Source organism: Buteo buteo, chromosome 8 (genome assembly GCF_964188355.1).
Source record: "Buteo buteo chromosome 8, bButBut1.hap1.1, whole genome shotgun sequence".
NCBI lineage: Eukaryota > Metazoa > Chordata > Aves > Accipitriformes > Accipitridae > Buteo > Buteo buteo.
The window spans coordinates 32,795,545-32,816,186 of NC_134178.1; the positions used below are offsets into that span (position 1 = coordinate 32,795,545).

Here is a 20,642-nt window from a genome sequence, read left to right on the forward strand (position 1 = left end):
AAAGTGCTTGTTGTAACCCTGCAGTGAAGCCAGAACAGTTTTCAAATGCCTTCAACCTCTTTTCCACATGTGAAAAACCAGTCTTGTCTCTCTTTTCCACACCTCTACAGTACAGACTTTGGATGCAGAATGAATGCTCCATGAAGCTCAGGGTACAGCAGTACAGTAACATTTAAGAAACTACAAAAAATTACTTTAAGAAATATAGCAATGATTAAACAATACTGGTTTTTAGCTGATAATTTTAACAGGGTATTAAGCAAGATTACTTGACTAAGATGGTAAAGCCCAAAACAATACCACTAACTTCCCTCATATTTAATATACTCGAACTGCACAGCGTACTGTTTTTTTTATTTTTTTAGGATTCATTACTTTCTCCAACCATCACTAGTGCAGAAGTCTAACACTGAAGAAAAACACTTACAGAATTTTTTCAAGTTATCCCTTTTTCAAGATACCTGCCACATCTAATTGTTCACAGTGGAATTGAGGTCACGCATTTCTCTCAGTTATAGGTCCTTTTTGAAAAAAGGAATAACCTATGATTATTTTAATAGCTTTATCATGGGGTTTTCTCAGTAATGACAGCTATTGTAACCATTTGTTTGTTCCTCAGAATGCCCATGTTTTATATCCCTGCTGTAGTCCTCTTGAAAAAAAATATGAAAAAACCCAAACAACCAACAGCCAAACAAATCACTAAACAAAACCAAAAAAAAAGAAAGCACAACCCCACACCCTTCAAGAAATGTAAAACAAAATAGCTGCAGAAAGACCTAGGAGAGTATATGTGGAAAAGTAGTGACATTCTAGAAGTTAAAGTCAAAACCAAACACTATGTGAGTATTTTTAATATTACTACTACACATTTCCAAAGTAACAGAAAAGTTTGATTGCGCTCTTGCCCTTGAGTTTCAGGTTAAATTGTTCTGCTGATGCTATAAATATTTAGGTAAAGAGGGATGAGGTACAGGTATAAAGAGCCAATCAAATACCAGTTACTTACATTGTTTCTCTAGTAACTACACTGTGGGTTTTTTGGATGCAGGCAACTGTAAAAATTACCAAAGACAGAGATGTAGTCAAAAATCAATAGGTTGTTTTATAGCTACTTTGCCTTCATTTCATTCAGATTTACCTAATTTATTCCTAAAGAGCAGGCAAGTCCGTAAATCAAACAAAGATAAGTTTTACAGGTTTCTTTTAATAATAAAAAAAAAGGATTTTCTTTCATTATTTACAGTTCCTTTTCTGTTAACTGTAAATATTACCATCCAGAGGATTCCACCATTGCTTGCTATTCCTTACAAATTATATTATTTTTATTGCTACGAGACTGGATGCTACTTCAGAAAAAAACGAACAAATAAAAATAATTTAAACATGTTAAATTAGAGCTTCCATGCTGTGGATAGAATACTTCTCTTTGATAAGGAAATTACAGCTTTCACAGTACGTTTACAATGCAGTAGTTTCTAGCTACAGAGAAGTAACTTCATGCAAAAGAGTCGGTACCATAAACAACAGTCTCTGCTACAGGGATTTTGGGACCAGAGATGCTAAACAGTCATGTGTGACAGAATGCCTCAGCAGAGACTTCAGGTTCTGAGGTGCTTGCAGACCTTGCTCGGACATTGCAGCACTGGTAAGAGGAGATGATGGGTAAAAGACTAGTAAATAAATAAAAGGTGCATTGACACTGTAAAATGACTTAGTTCTCCATCTCACTTCTGGGCCCTTGGCCATCCCTATCACATGTGCTAGCTCCCTCCTGGTATTTCTAGGAGCAGACTGAGGTTTCATCCTATGGAGGGAGGGTTTCTTGCCAAGGCTAATCCCAGCAGCAGGGGTGGCTGCGCCCACACCAGCCAGCCCCATCAGTAGGAACTGTGATTCAGCTCCTTATGTCTCTGTTACCACAAGGAGTAGGAGGAATAATTCAGACAAATACATCAATTCCCATCAAACACGCAGCTAGTGCAGACACTTGGACAAGCCCGCAGTGAGACACTGTCTACTGGGGAGCATCTGCCAGCAGCCAGCCCCGGTCCCCTCCGCCTGCCTCAGTATGCAAACATGGGAGGGAGACGTGTCCACTGCCTCGTGGATATGGGATTCTTAAACGAACTACCAGGAGACATGTATAAAACTAGTACCATCCAGGCGCTGGTACAAGACTGGTATGATATGAAAGAATATTTCTTCTTTGGATCCTTTTCCCTTACAATATTGTCACAGAAATTTATTCTAATTCAGCACTCATGGGGTAAGAACAATCTCAAAGCTGCCTTTTAAAATGATGTGGTTAGTTTTGGATCATTAGACTAGGCAATATATTTTATGAAGGCATATCATTTTATCCACAGACAGCTTGCAAGCAACATTTCTACATTTACTGTAAAAAAAAAATTATTTCTCTCTGTAGGCTATGGTGATTAGCATGACCTATATTTTTAAAACAACAAAATATGTCCACAGAGAGCAATCGCACAAGTATTTGCAGATTTTTTTACTTATATTGTGATTACTTCTTTTGCTACAGCTACCTGGAACATGAATGGGTTGTTTTAAAATTTATTCTCATTTAGTCAGGCCACCTCTTCCTTTTGAGGAAGAATTCAGTTTATGCAAGGTTTCTCTATTCACAGTAGTTTGTGTTATGGTATTTTTAGATTTAAATACATCACAAAGTTCTAAGTTTAAAAATGTCATGATAATACATCTGCATGTAAATGTCAGATTGCTAACAGCCTGAACTGTTAGAATACATTTTCCTACAACTTTGCTTTATTTGTACTTTAAAAAAATCCCAACCACCCAACAAACTGTATGAAGAACTGCTGCACAAATATTAAATCACACTAATGGAGAATTACAAAGGTGTTGTGCCTGCTGATCCCTGTAAGTGTTGTCCTCCTTCTAATCTGAGCCTATACAAGTATTTAACAGCTATAAAGTTGATGACTAGATTTTTTCCTGATTATATTTGCACACATGTATTAACAATTACTTAGTCAACCACTGACTTGATTGTGATTTGCATGACCTTAATGGAAATTAGCCGCTATTTTCCTTCTGAAACTACAAAACTTTCACTCACCATCCCTAAATTGCATCACTGCACCACCTCCAAAATAATAAAAAGTTTCACCAGGTTCATAACCCAGAGCTGCTAACAATTAAATGGCCTGATACTGAAAATTCTGAGTTTAGTGTGTAGTATTTCCATGTGTACACATCAGCATTGTAGGATCCAAAACTGAGTCCTAAACTATAAAATAAATGGTAAGAACAAGCGAGGTGTTTTAAAAGTTTAAATAGTAAAGGACCTAGCTAAATGATGTCGGCTTATCCTTAGGTTCATCCTAATTACTGTATTAGAAAATCAGCTCCAGCAACAGGAGACAAAATTAAGTCTGCTAGCCTGATTAGTGAGAAGAATTCACCCACAACACTCTTATTCTCTGCAAACAGAAAAAACCCTCTAAAATACATATTTATTAAAAATGACATGCAGTCAGTATCTGGGTTTGTTCTTAAGCATATGTTTGTTAGTATGTTCTTGCTGCCATAGCAAACATTAGTGATCCTACAGTTTGAAAACATATAGTTCCTACTAATTTCAACTAAAGTCACATTGGATGTTGCAGGTTTCCCAGTTTGAAACACACACTGAACAATCTCCAGCTTATAATGATTGTTCAAAAGAAGTGTTTCAGAAAAACTCTGGAAGATGTAATTGGTGCTGTTTTAAGTTTAACACTGAAATTTCTAGACAACCCCTTAAAAATCAACAAATCAGAATAAGTATACTTCAATAATTTATTTGCACATCTACGTCACGTCTTACTTGAAAGCAATACTCTGTTTGCTTCATATGGCCCTATACCACCTCATTCCTGCTGTCAGATTAAAGCCTAGTTTTCAGAGCCACTAATATATCAATAACCAATTTTTGCATTGTAGTTATTTACTGTAGAAAGCTTTAAAAGTTCACAGTCTACCAATTATCACCACACAAAGTAGGGAAGAGAGAAAGCATTTTCCCTGTCCCAGACTACCTTTCAGCAAAGTATTTCTTGGATTGTCAGTTGTGATCAATTAACATTAATTATACCTTATCCCATTATTCCATTCACTGCTATTATTTACCTTACTCCATTACGTTACAGTATAATTAATAGCAATGTAGCTCTAGCAGAGAGGTTTGCATTCTTTTAACTGTTCTAGTGCTCTCTGCTGCTGTCTGTAATAAGTTGCAACTATCCAGAATAAGTAAGGATACTGAACTTATCTTTCCCCCATTTCCAAAGTTCTGAAAGAGAATTTCTTAGGTTATGAGTGGGACTGTTTTCCTAGGTAGGACAGCTATATCTCACACAGACTAGGGTGAAAACCCTTTACCAAAGAGGAAGGTTTTGCAGAGTTCTCTGAAACTCAGGCTCATCCAAAACAATCATTTGGCTATAACAACTGTGAGTAATTTCCCCCCCCCCCCCCACCATCAGTATACTTCATGTCTCTTAAGGAAAGCATTTTAAACTGCATAATATAGAAGAAAAAAAAAAGTACTCTGATCAATCTAAATTTCCCCCAGAACTTCTCTTTGAAGAGAATCCAGATTTTTATTGATAATTGAAAACAACATTTTGCAAATTCAAATTCCTTCAAAACAGAGAATTTCTCTTACTAACATGGTTTGACATGACCTATTATGGTAGTTGTGTATATAATTTTAAACAACTGAGATAATATGCAAAATGATAACAATGCATAGTTTATAAAGATAAGTACATGCAGATAAAATCAAATGTATTATTCATTTACTGTGAGTCAAAGAATCCCTAGTCTGATTTTGAAAAGAAAATGTACATATCCTCCTACTCTGGGATTTGTCTTTACTGGCATCCTAAATGCTACAAACCAACCATGTCTTCAGGCATTCCCCTGGGTCTCTCCCCAAGGTCTTTAATGCCTCCTGACTCTTTGTGACTTTGTAGCTTTTTTTATGTTTTCTGTTAAATGTGGTGGAAAATCTATTCTGAGTTACAAATAAAAAATACTTTTACATCTTTAACTACTATTCCAATCTCTGATATCCCAATGATTCAACACTAAAATTCTCGCTTTCCCTGTGAAGGCATCTAGAACGTACACATGTATAAGGCTTCTCCACAATGCAATAGTTCAGTATTAAAGTATATTACATTAAAAAATGGTGGTTTCTCAAGTACTGCTTTAAAAATAATTGTAAACAAAATTGCAACAGGTGAATATGACAGCAAATATGACCATTAAGACCATATTCACCAAGTGAAATAAATACTTCAGGACACTGGAATACTTATTAAGTTTGGGAGGGTTTCCCCGCCCCCCCCCCCCCCCAGTTTCTTGCCTAAACTGCCAATACACATAGATAGTGGTATGTAAAATATTGCACATATTCAAATGACTTTTGAATATGATTTTTCATAGTTTTTCTATCTTGACTACTCAGTTTTTCCTTGAAGATTGGTTTACAGTAAAATTGAAATCTAAATGTTGACTCTGCATAGAAGATACATTGCTATTGAATTTACTGTTCCACAGGGACTTTATTAGGGCTGCTACTGAACTGTGCATCATTTTAATTAGAATTAACACTTTCATCTTGTTTATGAATATATGTAAGATAAGCTTTGAAATATTTAACATCTGGGAATACCGTCAAGTTGTCACAGCGAAATTAAGACATTTCACACATAACTATTTATTATATAATAGCCAGATACCAAATAACTAAACATTCATTGTTAACATTTGGAGTATAATCTCTCTATGCATACATTTCCATGTCCTTTGGGAATTTATTCATGCTTTGATCATTATCCCTTTGAAGCAACACTTCTTTAAAGAGAGACATTTCAAGTGCAGTCCTTGACTCCATTAGATGTTTCACTGGTAGGTACAAGACCTATTTTACATAATTTATTCTACCCTTAGCAGACATACACCTAGAACAGCACAAGCTTGCTGAAGTGGGTTGGTTCCCAAGGATCACCTTCCTTTGCTGAGATATTTACTTTGCAGGATAGAAAGATTCATAGAATTTACTGTTCAAAAGACCACCCCACCATGTCAGCTACCTCTTGTGAACTCAAGATTCTTCCCTGCAGAATATTCTCTTGTGATTTGATGGGACTCCTAAAAGTAAAATTAAGGGGGGAAGCCAAGCCAAACCAAGCAAACCCCACAGAACCCTTCGAGAAGAGGACATTCAGCATATCAGCTAAAACACTACAGGACTGCATTTCTGAGATGTGTCAGACAGTATGTGAGCCTCTGTTAATTTAGTCCTTTAGATCTACTTCAATCACCAAAACCTATGTATTGCCACTTGGATTATGACAACTCTTAAACATGACGGACACGTGCCGGGTCAAGTCCGGGTGACAGGTAACGGTCTGGAGATCAGGTCCAAGGCAGACTCTCGGCGAGTTGCTGGTGAGGAAATGCAGGGAGCAGCGACTGGCAGCTGGTGCCTCAGGGAAGGAGCGCGACACGGGAGACCACCTGCAGCAGAGAAGGGCTCCTCCAAGAGGAGCCATGGGGGCTGCTCCAGGGGAGGTGGCTCCACAGGTAACTCGGAGATACTTTTCACTGTGCCTGAAATGATGTCAGCATACATTAATTCAAATGATGGTTAAGAAGCTACTATGAACCATCGGCTGTACAGGCGCTATTTAAAATCCATATTATAACAAAATATCAGCTGCATAAACCTGTAGGGAAAAGGTAATATACAGCAACCAATAAGAATGACCTTTAATTCCTATAGGCTATGTTTTCTTCTATACCCTTGCTGGAGGCACCAAACACCTAATAAGCACCTAAGTTCCTTTAAAACCCCACAGAACTAGCCTGTGCAGTTGGACATCAATGTTCAGCACAGGAACATACCATCTGGATGTTGAAACATGAGAATTTATGAATTATCTTTGGTGGTAATATTTTTTTTTTTTTAAATTCTAACAATGTAATAGCCTAATCTTCTCATTCCGACACGTCAAACAATTTTTACATTTAGAAAACATTTTTGTCTTAGAAGTACCTAAGAGAATAAAGAAACACGCATACTCCTCAAGCAACAAGAAATTAATTAGTCTACTTTTACAAACTTAAGTTCTCAGCACACTATTAATAGTACAGAACGTTAATGGACTAAATTTTTTCTTTTTTTTTATTTCCACATAAGAGCAAGTGGGAAATAAGGTATGAGTAGCAGAAAAAGGCTGTAAGAAAAAAAAAAAAACAAACCAAAAACCACATAAAGAGGGAACCCGTACAACAATGGGAAAAATTGCAGAGAAATGCACTCAATCAAATGCAATCTTTATGCCTGAAAGTGCATTAGACAGATGCATCCACTGCTTAGCGTGGGCTGATACAGAAGAAACAGAACATAAATACATTCCAACTTTTTCAAAATGTTAGTCTAAACAACTAGATACCTGTTCAACAGGCTGTGTGGATTGTCCAGCTCATAGTTCACAAACGAGTTTCACCATGTCTAGTGCACACAGGCGACTCACCGGGGGTTACAAAAGTGACCCAGCGTTGGGTTGCCTTGAGGCCCTGCCTCTCTGCAGAGACGACTCTGTAGCCAGCTTAGCCCTGGGTTTTCTGATAGACCCTAAACTAAACAGGGCGGTGGCTGCACCATTCAAAGAACCAAAACCTGAACTGAGCCTTGAAATCCCTTAACAAATAGTATGCCCTGAGTCTCAGTCCAACCACTGTTCAGTTGCTGAGGGAGCAAGGTAAAAAAACCAACCAACCAAACAAAAAACCCAAAACCTGGAGGGTTTCAGCTTCAGTTTCAAATGACAACCTTGTGTATTCAAACAATCACAGACCAATGAAGGAAAGATAAGGGGAAACTCCACTCAAATATACATAATACGTTTAGGCATATATCATAATCCACTCCGACAGTCATACACACCATTCCACAAGTCAGGGGATAAAAACTCTAAGATTCAGGTTGGAAACGGGGGAGTCACTTCTCTAACTATGCAGTTGGCTTGTGAAGGAAACCCTTCCCCTGCCTTGATCAGGACGCCGGTTGAGGTAACTTCCCTGGGATTGAGAGCCCTTACCTGGAGGGGTAAGTGAATATTGTTTATGCTTTAAGTTTGTAAATGCGTTTGTGGTTGTCTGTGAATCGCTTGTGGTTGTAATAATGTACTACTCTTGCCTTAAAAAAATTGCAACAGCACATTCCTCCATCATATCTGTAAAACCTGCAATAGTGGCGTGTTAAGTCTGTGAGTGAAGTTCAAATAAGTCGTTTGCTTGAACCTTGCAGGTAAGTCCTTTTCCATCACACAGGCATACTGAAAATGCAGTTTGCACATATAAAGCATATTCACTGTATTCAGTTTGACTCTTTAAATCCTACGGTCAAGTTTAATCACTGATCATCATGCAGACTATTTCTTTTGTTCTATCTATCTTTGGAAATATTTATCTTTTAATCAACAAAACACTGAAAATCTTAACAGAAAACTTTCTGCCAGTGACTTACCTAAAAGGAGATTGAAAGTAAGACCTTTGGGATAGACATGTAAACTTGTCACCAGAATCTTCCAAAGATTTCCCAGCAAATGAGCTCTTTGGATACAATTCACTTGTTATATATCATAATGAAGTTATGAACCATAAGTTTTAGGAATTTTCTGTCTTCAGGTCATGTTTTAGAGGTTTTTTTGTTATTGTTTTTAAATGTTTGTGACATTGCATAGAACTGTACAAAATGCCTTGTGTGAGTGGGAACCAAGATGTCTAGCAAGCAGGACTATTCTACAAAGTAGATTGGTAAATAACAATAAATAATAATAATAATGTAATAAAGCAGTAAAACAAGTACCAGCACCACCTTTGTAAGGTGGTAATTATCACAGATATGTCAAAGCAGGGACAGATGTTTAAAAAACCCATTGTCCTGGTTTCAGCTGAGATAGAGTTAACTGTCTTCCTAGCAGCTGGTACAGTACTATGTTTTGAGTTCAGTATGAGAAGAATGTTGATAACTGATGTTTTGAGTTGTTGCTAAGTAATGTTTAGTCTCAAGTCAAGGATTTTTCAGTTTCTCATGCCCAGCCAGCGAGAAGGCTGGAGGGGCACATGAATTTGGGAGGCAACACAGCCAGGGCAGCTGACCCAAACTGGCCAAAGGGGTATTCCATACCATGTGATGTCACATCTAGTTTAGGAACTGGGGGGGAGCAGGGGTGGGGGGATCACCGCTCAGGGACTAACTGGGCATTGATCAGTGGGTGGTGAGCAATTGCACTGTGCATCCCTTGTATATTCTAATCCTTTTATTATTACTATTGTCATTTTATTAGTTTCATCATTATTAGTTTCATCATTATTAGTTTCATCATTATTAGTTTCATCATTATTAGTTTCATCATTATTAGTTTCATCATTATTAGTTTCTTCTTTTCTGTTCTATTAAACCTTTCTTATCTCAACCCACGAGTTTTACTTCTTTTCCTGATTTTCTCCCCCATCCCACTGGGTGGGGGGGAGTGAGTGAGCAGCTGCGTGGTGCTTAGTTGCTGACTGGGGTTAAACCACAACAGCATAGAATGGCATCTCGAAGCTGTCTCAGATCTTCAGCTGCATTTCATTTTTATATTACCACCAGGTGCCATGCGAAATGGTTCTGCAAGCAAGCACTTTGTGCTGCCTGCCTAGCACAGTTCCCAGTACAGGTCTTCCAGCTCCCCACAAAAGACTGTAAATCACTAAAGATGCTAAAGCTAATATTATGGCACTACAGACGCAAAAGAATCAATTTCCTTTTCAGAATTCAGCATCCAAAAGTAATATAGCAACTGACCTTCCGAAGTTTCAGTTACTGATGCTCTCTTCTTGCCAAGAGACCTGCAACAGTCTTCAAACAGCACTGCAGCTCAAAAGGCACCCATCTTCACCACTACTCTTGAAAGCTGCAGGCTCAGTGCTGTAAGTCCCAGCAGACCATCACTTGCGGCTCCATCAAGCTGAAGGCGTTGAGCTTTTCCCGCACAACAGAGGTCAGGGACCAACACACAACCCTCACTCTCCAACCCTGCAGCACCTCCAGGGCACATCGCACTCGAGCAGCAGTGCAAGGCGATATGCTGCTGAGGATGTGGTTTTGCTTAGGGAGGAGCTGTGATCACAGTCAAACTTCTGTTGCCCCTTCAAGAAGTACCACGGTGCAACAACCCCTAACCTAAACTACTGAGGACAGAAAAAAAATCTCTGTAACAGGTACCTCAACTTCCATGGGAGTTTTCCTTCCTCTCTTTTTTCTCTTATACAAAAGGTGTCAGTCATAAATCTTGCAGTTAATAGTATTGCATTTGCTTTTTTTTTTTTTTTTTTAAGGTTTGGGGAGGGGTTTTTAGTTGGTTTTTTTTTTCTTCATTTGGCAAGAGCTTAAGCTTTTGAGTAGCCTCTGAACTGCTTTGCTCAAATAATGCCTCTAACATGACACAAATTTTGGTGGGGGTGATTTCTGAGAATCTTTTAAATACCATTGCCCTTGAAATCTAAGTTAGTCCACAACACAGAATGACTTTATAGTCTACATCAATCTTGCTGCATAAAACTACTGCTTTTGATACTATTTTCAACCTTAAGTTTTAGGAAGAAAAGGATAAGTCAGCTGGCTAAAGCAAATCTCGTCTCACTTGCATTCTTATTGAGAGTTACAAAAAGCAAATACAGTTCAAATTTTTAAACACGCATACATGTTCTTTTGTATTCAAGACAAACTTTGTCAGAAATGTCTTTGCACAGTTACTTCACTCTTGCTTGTAATTCCTAGGCTACACTTTGCAAGAGGAAACCCTTTATTGATTGCTTTTGAAATCACATTTCTCAGCATAAATGCTTTAATAATTGACTGAATAAAATGATGGGAAACCTCTATGGGAACAGTTCCATTACAGAATGTGTTTTATGGTTTATTTGTGAATGTGTTACTGATTAATAACCTGCCTCGGAGGAAGTACTGGTGATTATCTTCAGATTTTGGAGCTCAACTTTATGAGTTCTCAAAGGGACATCATCTATATTGAAACAATAATGATATTCTAAAATGTTTCAATTATTTCAAACTATAAATTTAAGTGCTTGTGCTCAGCAGCAGCATGAGAAAAATAATCTTAAAAAAAAAAATCTAATTCCTATATTCTGACAATTTCCAAGCCAGAATTCTCTAAGTATTATATATGTATACATAGTTAAATAAAGTGTTAAGATTTAAGTGACATTTCTTATCATTATTTAAAAAATTCACAGCCTACTGTAGTGTAAAAGCTTGGTAACTTTCACTGAGAACCCCAACTACATTTTTTTTCTCAGCTTATATTTATTTTTATTATTCAGGGCTCCACCACAAAAAGTCAATGATGAACAAACCTTCCAGAAACTGAATTTCCACAAAGACAAATATATCAAACCCTTATTTAAGCCGGAACTGCGATTTCGCTGCAACACATGGCAATGGAAGTCCTTAAGACATGATTTTTACATAGTTGTGCTGTACACACAGTAAAAGCGTTCCTTCGTGCAATTAGTGGCCAAGTTTGTAAATCACAGCTTCCTCACAAAGTATTTCTCTTTTGCAACTTTCAATGAATTCAGTGCCTAACACAAGGCATTTTGTATTGAACAAGTGTTATCAAGTCTTTAAAAGTGAACCATTATGGTTTTACTCTCCTCCACGCACTTGTCAGAAAAGACCTCTTCAGAGCTCATAAAGAAGTACATTTTTCAGCATATTGAGGAAACCTGCATACTGAGGAGAACATACGCAACCATAAGAAAATCCCATCACACTTCTCTTCCAGCTGGAGGAAAGCCTCCTACAGCTGCAATGAGATACAAGCAACCAATGCCGAACTTTTACATCCATTAAATACAGCAGCCCAAGGTTTTCAATCAAGCTAAACTTGCCTACATTCAATATATTTGATCGCTGAAACACTTAAGATTGATCATGTGTAAAGGAAAATGTTCATTGCACAAGTCAAATTAATCTGAAGTGTTTGAGCTCAAGCTGTAGTTACTGACTCCCAGAACAAGAAGAAAAATTATGTGGCAAGCAAGAAAAAGCTGTTTTACCCAAGAACAGAGAGGCACCATTTCTGTTAGTCTCTCTAGGATGTGATGTACATTTTGAGGCTAAATCTAATCAGAGTGAGGAACACAGGACAGTAACGCAGGGTTAACCCCTGCCTTCTTCACCTCCTGCCACAGTATATCATCCAACCTGTCAGTCTTTCTGTTATTCCCATTTTTACTAATATGAAAGGAAATTGTAAGTTGTCATGCTACTGTTTATTTCTGACAAATAAACATCTTTGAATTTATTAACACCAGATTTCATGAAAAGTCTATTTTGGGACTGGCAAGCCAAGTATAAGGCTTGACCAAGAATTCAGTTATGACTAGATTGTTACTGTTGGAAGACAGTGTCTTATCCTATATAGGGAAATCCACCTGCACACAGACTTACAGAAGATTTGTGAATGAGACCTACAGACTTTGTCCTTGTTTCCCACTCTGGCACTCACACATGTAGCACAGCACAAGAGTCCCTTGCAAGCTGCCGAACTATATGCGCCAGCCCCTTCGCACCTACAGAGTAAGTCTGTGTACCTGAACTGTTGTTATCCTCTGTGCCACAATCCTAGGACACAGCCCCACTACCGACCCTACAGTGGGGAGATGTGCCACGTATGAGACTAATGCATGGGGTGGGGTTAGGGGGGTAGGGGAAGATACCAAAGTAGCCGAGAAATCTGCACAGCAAGTTAAAAAAATAATAAATCAAACAGTTTTACAATGTACTTATTCTATATACAGTTGAATAGATACACAAATACATTTGTATTTGTGTGTGCATTTTCTAAAACAAACAATTTGTTTCCAGTAGTATTACAAGTTTTGCATGTGACCATCACTGGAGTGTACTTCTTTCAGAGCAAGAACCAGCTGCTGCTTATGTCAAATCAGGCAGCTATATTACTGAGTCATACACAACAACAACAAAATCAATCACTGCAGTCCCTTGGACAATTTTTGTCTACTGTTTGTCAAGGATAGCTGGTAGGATCAATATCCAATGGTATACACTAACACAAAACCTAAGGCAAGACACACCTGAGTAATCAGCATGCTTTTGCTTCTGAAACTTCATGGCTATGTGTACAAACAGAAAGTAGTGACAGTTTTTGCTATTTAACCTAAGCTGGCTTCCTTGTTCCACCACCAAAGTAGGTTTTACACCAAATACTGTACTTCAATGCACATTTCAGTATCAAAGTGAAAAACAGTGATTTCCTAGTATTAATTCCATTTGCAAACATTGAGTTTGCTACATATGCATAATTTATTCAGATGCAGTTAGAAAATCAAGGCTTTAATTTCAATTTTTACAGTGAAATATTCTGGAAACCAGGTTATGGTAGCTACTGTAAGGTTCCTTATTTGCTCAAAATAATGCAAGGTAAGTCAGTATGATGTGACAAGATTGTACAAACAACTTGTGTTCATTTAGTATCAGTGTAGTTTCCTTGCTACACAAAATCAAATAAGTTTTTTGCTTGTTTTTTAAATCCTCACTTCTGAAGCAGCACCCCTTTTCAGCTGTTTTATCAAATTTCTTGTGTTACAATTTATCCAGTTGAACAAATGTGCAGATGGCTGTAGATTAAGTAAAAAGGGTTGGATGTGAGCTACAACATTAATTTACATGATATTGAGATTTTTCTGGCTGCCAACTCAGGTAGTCATTGAAGACAAGTGCCCTTAGGTACCTATTTAATTCCTAACACTTTGTTGCAGTAAAACAACCCACAAACAAACAAAAAATTCTATAACAAACTTAATATCCTCAGTTTTAAGACACTTTTCTTTCCTTTAAGAAAGGAAAAGGCTACAATTAAAAAAAAAGTAGACAAAAACCAAACACAACAAATCAACCCAAACCCAAAAACATGCATACCTTTAGAAGCTTTGCAGGAGCTAGCCTGGTACCCCGTGTATAAGAAAGGGCACAAACGTGTCATTTTAAAGAAATATAAAAGCCATCAAATGAACCTAAAAGCACTGAGAAAAAGGCAAAGCGACTGAATACAGGAAAGTCAGATCTCTTCAGACTGGTCCAAGTTACTAAAAATTCATCTGATTGTAAATAATATCACATTCATTTCACACAGTCCACCACACATAATTTTCCTCCTACTTCAGCTAGACAACAATGTTATTTTTAATTCACACTAATTGTAAGCCTTAAGGACAAAAGGGTTATCTATGTGCAAGAGGAAGTACCACCTTGCAAATGAAAGAGATACAGCATGAAATAGCTTGGCACATGACCTGGGATTTAGGAATTAAAACCAGAATGTACGAACATAAAAGTGCTACCGGTAGCATCTACAATGTCTCCCCGCAACAGATAGTTATTTAAATTTTAATGTACTGTAAATATATACTCTTTTTTCTAATGTATACAGTTCTTGAGTTCAGATCAAGTCCAATTTTTTGCAGTATGCTAGCAGTTATATGTGGTTAAGTATATTCAGAAGATTTTAATGAGTCATTATCAACTGCTTTTTCATACTGTTACCTACAGAACTGCTATTGTCCATAATTCCTAATTTTTTCATGAATGTTCTTGGATTGCGCTAAAAGCATCTATTTAGTGGTTCAACCTAGAAACTGAATTTGGAAATGTCAAACCACCATTTTATCCATATTCAGAATTCAAGTTCAAATTTGCTGTGAGTGATCACAGATGTTGTGTTGTGTAGCCTTGCATAGGCTAAAGAGTAGGTTTTTCAGTGGAAAATACATATCAGTAATAATCACAAAGGTCTTAAGTACTACCATTGAAAACTGTGAAATCTAAAGCTCTTCAAACTCACATAAATCATGTAAAATAAACCATCATTTCTTGAGCACAGTAAGAAAGTGTGAACCCCTTCCAGAGCACTTGCATATTTAGGAATGTGCTATAAATTCCAGTAAATGATACGGCATTGATCACCATACCTAACCACTCCTCCTACACTTCTTCATGCCACCTCAAGTGTTACCTCTATGCACACTCCCACCTGCCTCCCCTCCTGCTCCTTCACAAATGGATACTGGCTTTCTGCACAACACTGCTGCATGTGCACACTGCAGCAACTATCTCTGAGGGGGGCTCACTGTGAGGTTTCACTTGAGGTTTCAGTTGAAAGGAGGAAATTGAACTCAAAAGGAGAAAATTGAAAGACTTCAATTTCAGGGGGAATTGAGGTTTCAATAAGAATTTGGTTTTTATTTAAACTTGTAAGTTTGTATTATCAGTCTTCCTACTTGTGTGCCCTGTATTTTGAAAGGAAAAAAGTACTTAAGGGCATTGAAGCAACTTCCACCTGCAAGAAAATCACCTGCAGCGGTCTAGGAGACAGATCATATCAGCTAATGCAGCCACGTAGCTGCAAGAAGTCCCAGGACCTTCTGCACCTGTCCCATTTCACAACAGAGAAAGAAAGAACAGTCAGTGGATCTCTCAGTCCTCCACTCACTCAGCCTGCCTGACAAATTCCCGTCTCTGGCTATCCAAAAGAGCTGGCAGGGAATTGCACCCTTTGTCACAGGGATCTACGCTAGCACAAGAGAACTGTCCCAGCTCTGCTGCAGGAGGGACTCCCTGTGTGGAAAGATTTTTCTCTTAAAAAGATAATTTGCAGTCTTCCAAATTAAGATTTAATTTTATTTTGTTCCTTTTTTTTGTAGTCCAAATCTTTCTATGCTTTTCCTTTACAGATCCTTCAGTGCCTGTGGGCTGGCAAAGAAGAATAGGACTCATGAGTAAATAAATACTTGGGGAAAAAAAAAACGAAAGGAACCTTACACAATACTGTGTATGTCTGTAACTATTCGGAAAATTTGTCATTCCAATGTACTTCCACCCCCACTTTTCCTGTTTTCATGCCAACAGACAGGTAAATAAAGCACGACTGTAACACTAACTTCTCAGTTTTCTGTTAACAAAGACATGCCATAGGTACGTATATGAGGACAGGGTTAGTTCATATTTGTGAAATGAAAATATCTTCTAATTGAATCAGATGAAACAGCTGAAGATAGGCTGCCAAAGTAGAAGTCCTAACACCAAAACATTACCACAAATTCAAGCAATGAATAACAGAAAGAAACATTTGTTCAATTAAAAAAATGCTCAATGCATTCAGGCATTAGTATCCCTAGGAAGTGCTGTGCAGTCAACTGAAGGTCAAAGAATTTGAACTTTACATCCCACTCCTTATTGTATTTAATTAAAATAAACCAGGTGAGTCTGTCAATGTCTGTTTTGTATTTTTTAAATTTCTTCAACCATATCACACAACATCCTTGGGGAGGTGAGGGGCTCCTGAGAATATTTCTCAAGAACAATCAACTTTTTACAGTCAAAATACACTTCTGCATTGTGTTTGATTGGTTAAGACTAAAATAAATTCTGAAATTACTATAATAATTAGTATTTGCTATATATAATTGAATCTTTCTCTACAATTAATTGCTAACATTGAGTAATTCAAATAATTTTTGGTAAGTTAAAGAATCAGACTTCAGTTAACAGTCACCCAATTACTACTATATCATTCCTAAGAAGAACAGAACTGTTGTAATTAAGTTTATACAGTGTTCCTTCTCACAACTGTTTGTGTGTGAAAAAAACCCCAAACACCCAAAGCCCTGATATGGCCTGGATATATCACACATTTGTTAAATTTAGCACAACTCTTGTCTTGGACTGACATTGAGAGAAGATATGACATTGAACTTGCTACTTTTAACTGATGTTTATTAGAATCCTGTGCAGCATTTCCTCCTGTGCTATGACTTATGAAAGGGGCTGGTATCAGTGATTTTGCAAAGCAAGCGCTACATATTAGAGCCATTTATGAATAGCTTTGGCAAATTATTGGTACTAACTTGTTTATTAATGCCTAAAGAAACAGAATAATGTGTGAATGTTGCTGCTATTTCAGGATTTTGAGGGAAAAAAATCTTGAAAGTAGATTCAAATTACGGAACAAGAGATTGTTTACACAATCACTTCAGAGAAGATGGTATTTTTTCATGCTATGCCATTAAGAAATGTACATGACACAAATAACTGTGAAACTCCTGCAATCAATGTGATTTTTTCCCCACTGACTTCAGGAAAGGAAGGCAGTCCCAAATTAATGAAAAATTCTTTATCAATATACCTCTGAACTGATCTAGATACACTGGGGTACACGTTTAATAAGCATGGATATTTGAATCCAGTTATGAATTCTTTTCAAACACTTTCACTCTGCAAAGATCCTTTTAAAAGCAAATACAACGGATAGGAAATACTGATAGATTCACAGATAGAGATACACATAAAACCAACACGTTGAAATAACTGAAGTATTGCCAGTTAGGTTATTTTCAACTGCCAAAATCTACTTTACTTGCTTCCCTATGATTTTAACAGCAGTAGTAAAACTGATCAAAGACTTTTTTATTCCCATTCTTGCTGCTTTGTTAAACTATGAGCAATGACAAAGGCAGAGTATCATTCCTTATGCCATTTAGTACTTCCTGAATAAAGACTGCATATCTCCAAACATCAAAACAGAAATTTACTTTTTAAATTCTATGACAGATAAGCCATATTTGCCATGAAGAGCTTATTATTCCCCACTGAACCACGTGCTGGTGTATAATTTAAAGTCTGACACCATTTGCACATAGGAAAAAAAAAATATTCAAGTATTAGCATGTATTGTCCAGCACCCAATTACTTACCAGAACAGATTTCAAAATACAAAATTATTATTTTGGAAGTTATTTTCATGCAGAAGAAAGAAATATTTAACCAGGTTTGAGTATGTCACAGAGTATGTCTACAAGAAGCACTGACATAGTAGTATCAAATACTTCCAAGACTCAAATATGTAACTCCAGCAGTGGAATGGGAGGGACAAAAGGGCTTTGGGTTGGGATTTGGAGGAGGGACCTAGAAGACATGAAGATTGTATAAATACATGTCAGGTCTTAGTAGACTAAGATGGAGTGGCTTCTCCTCTCCCCCCACCCACCCGTCCCCCCCCAGTGAAAACAAGCTAAATGTCAATTTTATAAATTTTCCCTTAGAAAGTTAGTAATGTTCAGGTATTTTATAATTTAATGGGTATGAAAGAGTTAGTTCAGGATGTATTGACAAGTGACCAATCTTTTAAACTCTGAATTTCTGATTCATGTCTCCGCCAAGAAGCAAAGTCTCAAAATAGGACATTACGATTGTCTGAAAGATTGCTATCAGCATAGGTAGTGATCTCAGTTCAGTTCACAATGCTCAAAAAAGTCACATTGTAAAAAAGCATTCCCAGTTGCCCAAGCATGCATCACCACCAGCCACTTTGGCACAAAGGGAAACATGGTCACCCTGACAGGAACCCTTCCAACTCACGGTTTAAGCACAAAAGCTGAAGAGTGGGCACTAGTGAAACTAAATTGTTGCTCTTTAGTTCTGAAAGTATCTTATACGTTTGGGCTTGCCCTAGGCATGACATTCATGAAGGAATGCCAGACAAACATACCCTGAAAAACTGTCAGAAAAGTAGTACTAGTATTAATATTAAAATACACTGAAGATGACTAAATGGACAACACCAGACACCTATGAAAATTATTATTTCAAAACACATATGGAAGTTCTATTAGATTATCATTTTTAAAATAGTAATTTGTTACTCATGGGGCAAATAAGAACATGCAAACACTCATGGCTTTGGGTATTCCATTTAATTTAGGAGGTACCTGTTCAGCAGCAGACTGGACTGCCAATTGAATAAAGGAGTGAAGTCAATGCAAAGCAGAAAAGTTTCCTGACACTTTTTGTGGGCTTTAGTTGCCGGTTATATTGCTCATGTACAGTTCTAGAGTATGACTCACTCACATAATGGACAGAACATTCATTGACTGTTAATGTCTTAGAAAAAAATCCTTATCCCATTAAGAGAGAAACCTTTTGACCTTATGTAGTAAGTTATACTTGCTTCCAGTAATGGCAATGTCAAAATTGTATGTTTGCAATGAGTATATTTTGATAATTAATGCCAGTAAGATCAGACAATGAAGTGAATTTCATTTTCTGATTACAATGCATAATGTACTTTTAATGCTCTATATTATCCAAGGTTGCTGTGCAGCTTGCCTAATACCATCAAATCTGAGGAGCTATTTGGGCAATATCAATGTCACTTAGGTAATTTATGGATATAGACCCCTTCTCTTCCTCTTTGCTACAAAGCAAATGTTGAACCAAAGCAGACTTGTATCTTGGTGGCTACTGAAGCTTTCTTTACAATCATTACTACAGAAATAGTACCTTATTCTCAAGTCATAGTGAAACTATTACACACAGTAGAAGTGAACGTGCAAAGTATACGTGTCCTTTAGTAACTCCTTCTGAAGCTAGCAAAACAACTAACCGCTAAGAAACTGTGCAGTAGGAAAAGATGCATGCCTTTTATGATTAACTCCCACCTATCCAGCAGTCCTGGCAGGTGGAAAATAAGTCTCAATGTGCATGTTGTCCATGGATAGTAGTCTCAAATTGAATCCACAAATAATAATAATAATAATAAAATCAGAGTCCTGGGCTTTACTCAAGTATAGCACAGCATTTACAAAGTTTTAGCAACGTATTCACATTCTAAACAGCACAAAAGTTTAAGGAATCTGAATTTTTCCATTTGTGCATGAAATCCAGTTATCACAAAGTTTGACAAATGCAACCACTTTCAAGAGTGGCAGAGAGAGGGTTAATGAACCACAACAACACTTGGATTGGGCAGAAGACATGCTTTTTGCTCCTGCATGTGTTCACTGTCCTACTTATGAAAGTGAGGGGTGGGTAAGGGAAGAAAACACATTTCCCTTTGTAGTCATCTCCAAGCTAAACCTTGATTTGAAACATCCTTAATTTGCTGTCATAGTGACAAAGTGCACTGCTATGTCTTTCTATACATACCAGGACAGAGTGCAGTCTCTGCAAAATTCTTGAAGAGAAGTCACCAAGCACAGCTATCCTCAGATAGACAATTCTTAAGATACAAGAAGGTGGCAAACAACATTCAGCAACTAACTGATGTACTGGCACCTGCTTCACAAACAATGTCTTACTACATTTGTACATTAGTCTCTGAAAACCAGTACTAGGTATATAGCATTACTTATGTATTGTTATGAAAGCATTTTGAGCACTTTTGATTTTAACCTTTTGTATTAACTCTGAATAGGGCCTCAAACGTCTCTAATTGAACTTGATACCTACTGATTTTCTACTACGTTAACATGCGTGTTATTCATAGAGGCATTTTAATCCCTTTGTTTTATAGAAGCATGAATAAAATTCACCTCTGTCTTTATGTGCATACAAAGATCTGAGTCTGACTTAATTGACTAGATTCCCTTTTTAGACATACGGAGAAAAAAAGAGATTTTTTTTTTTTCTTTTTTTTTTTTCTCTCCAGTCACTGCTCATCTCATCCCTGCAACAG

The 20,642-nt window shown here is 37.2% G+C and overlaps 1 protein-coding gene across 1 annotated transcript in view; it reads right to left on the bottom strand.

Annotated features, from left to right (window-relative positions):
- Nucleotides 1–20,642, bottom strand: part of EPHA6 (EPH receptor A6) — a 513,140-nt gene that overhangs the window by 363,110 nt on the left and 129,388 nt on the right. The gene's annotated exons all lie outside the window — the stretch shown is intronic.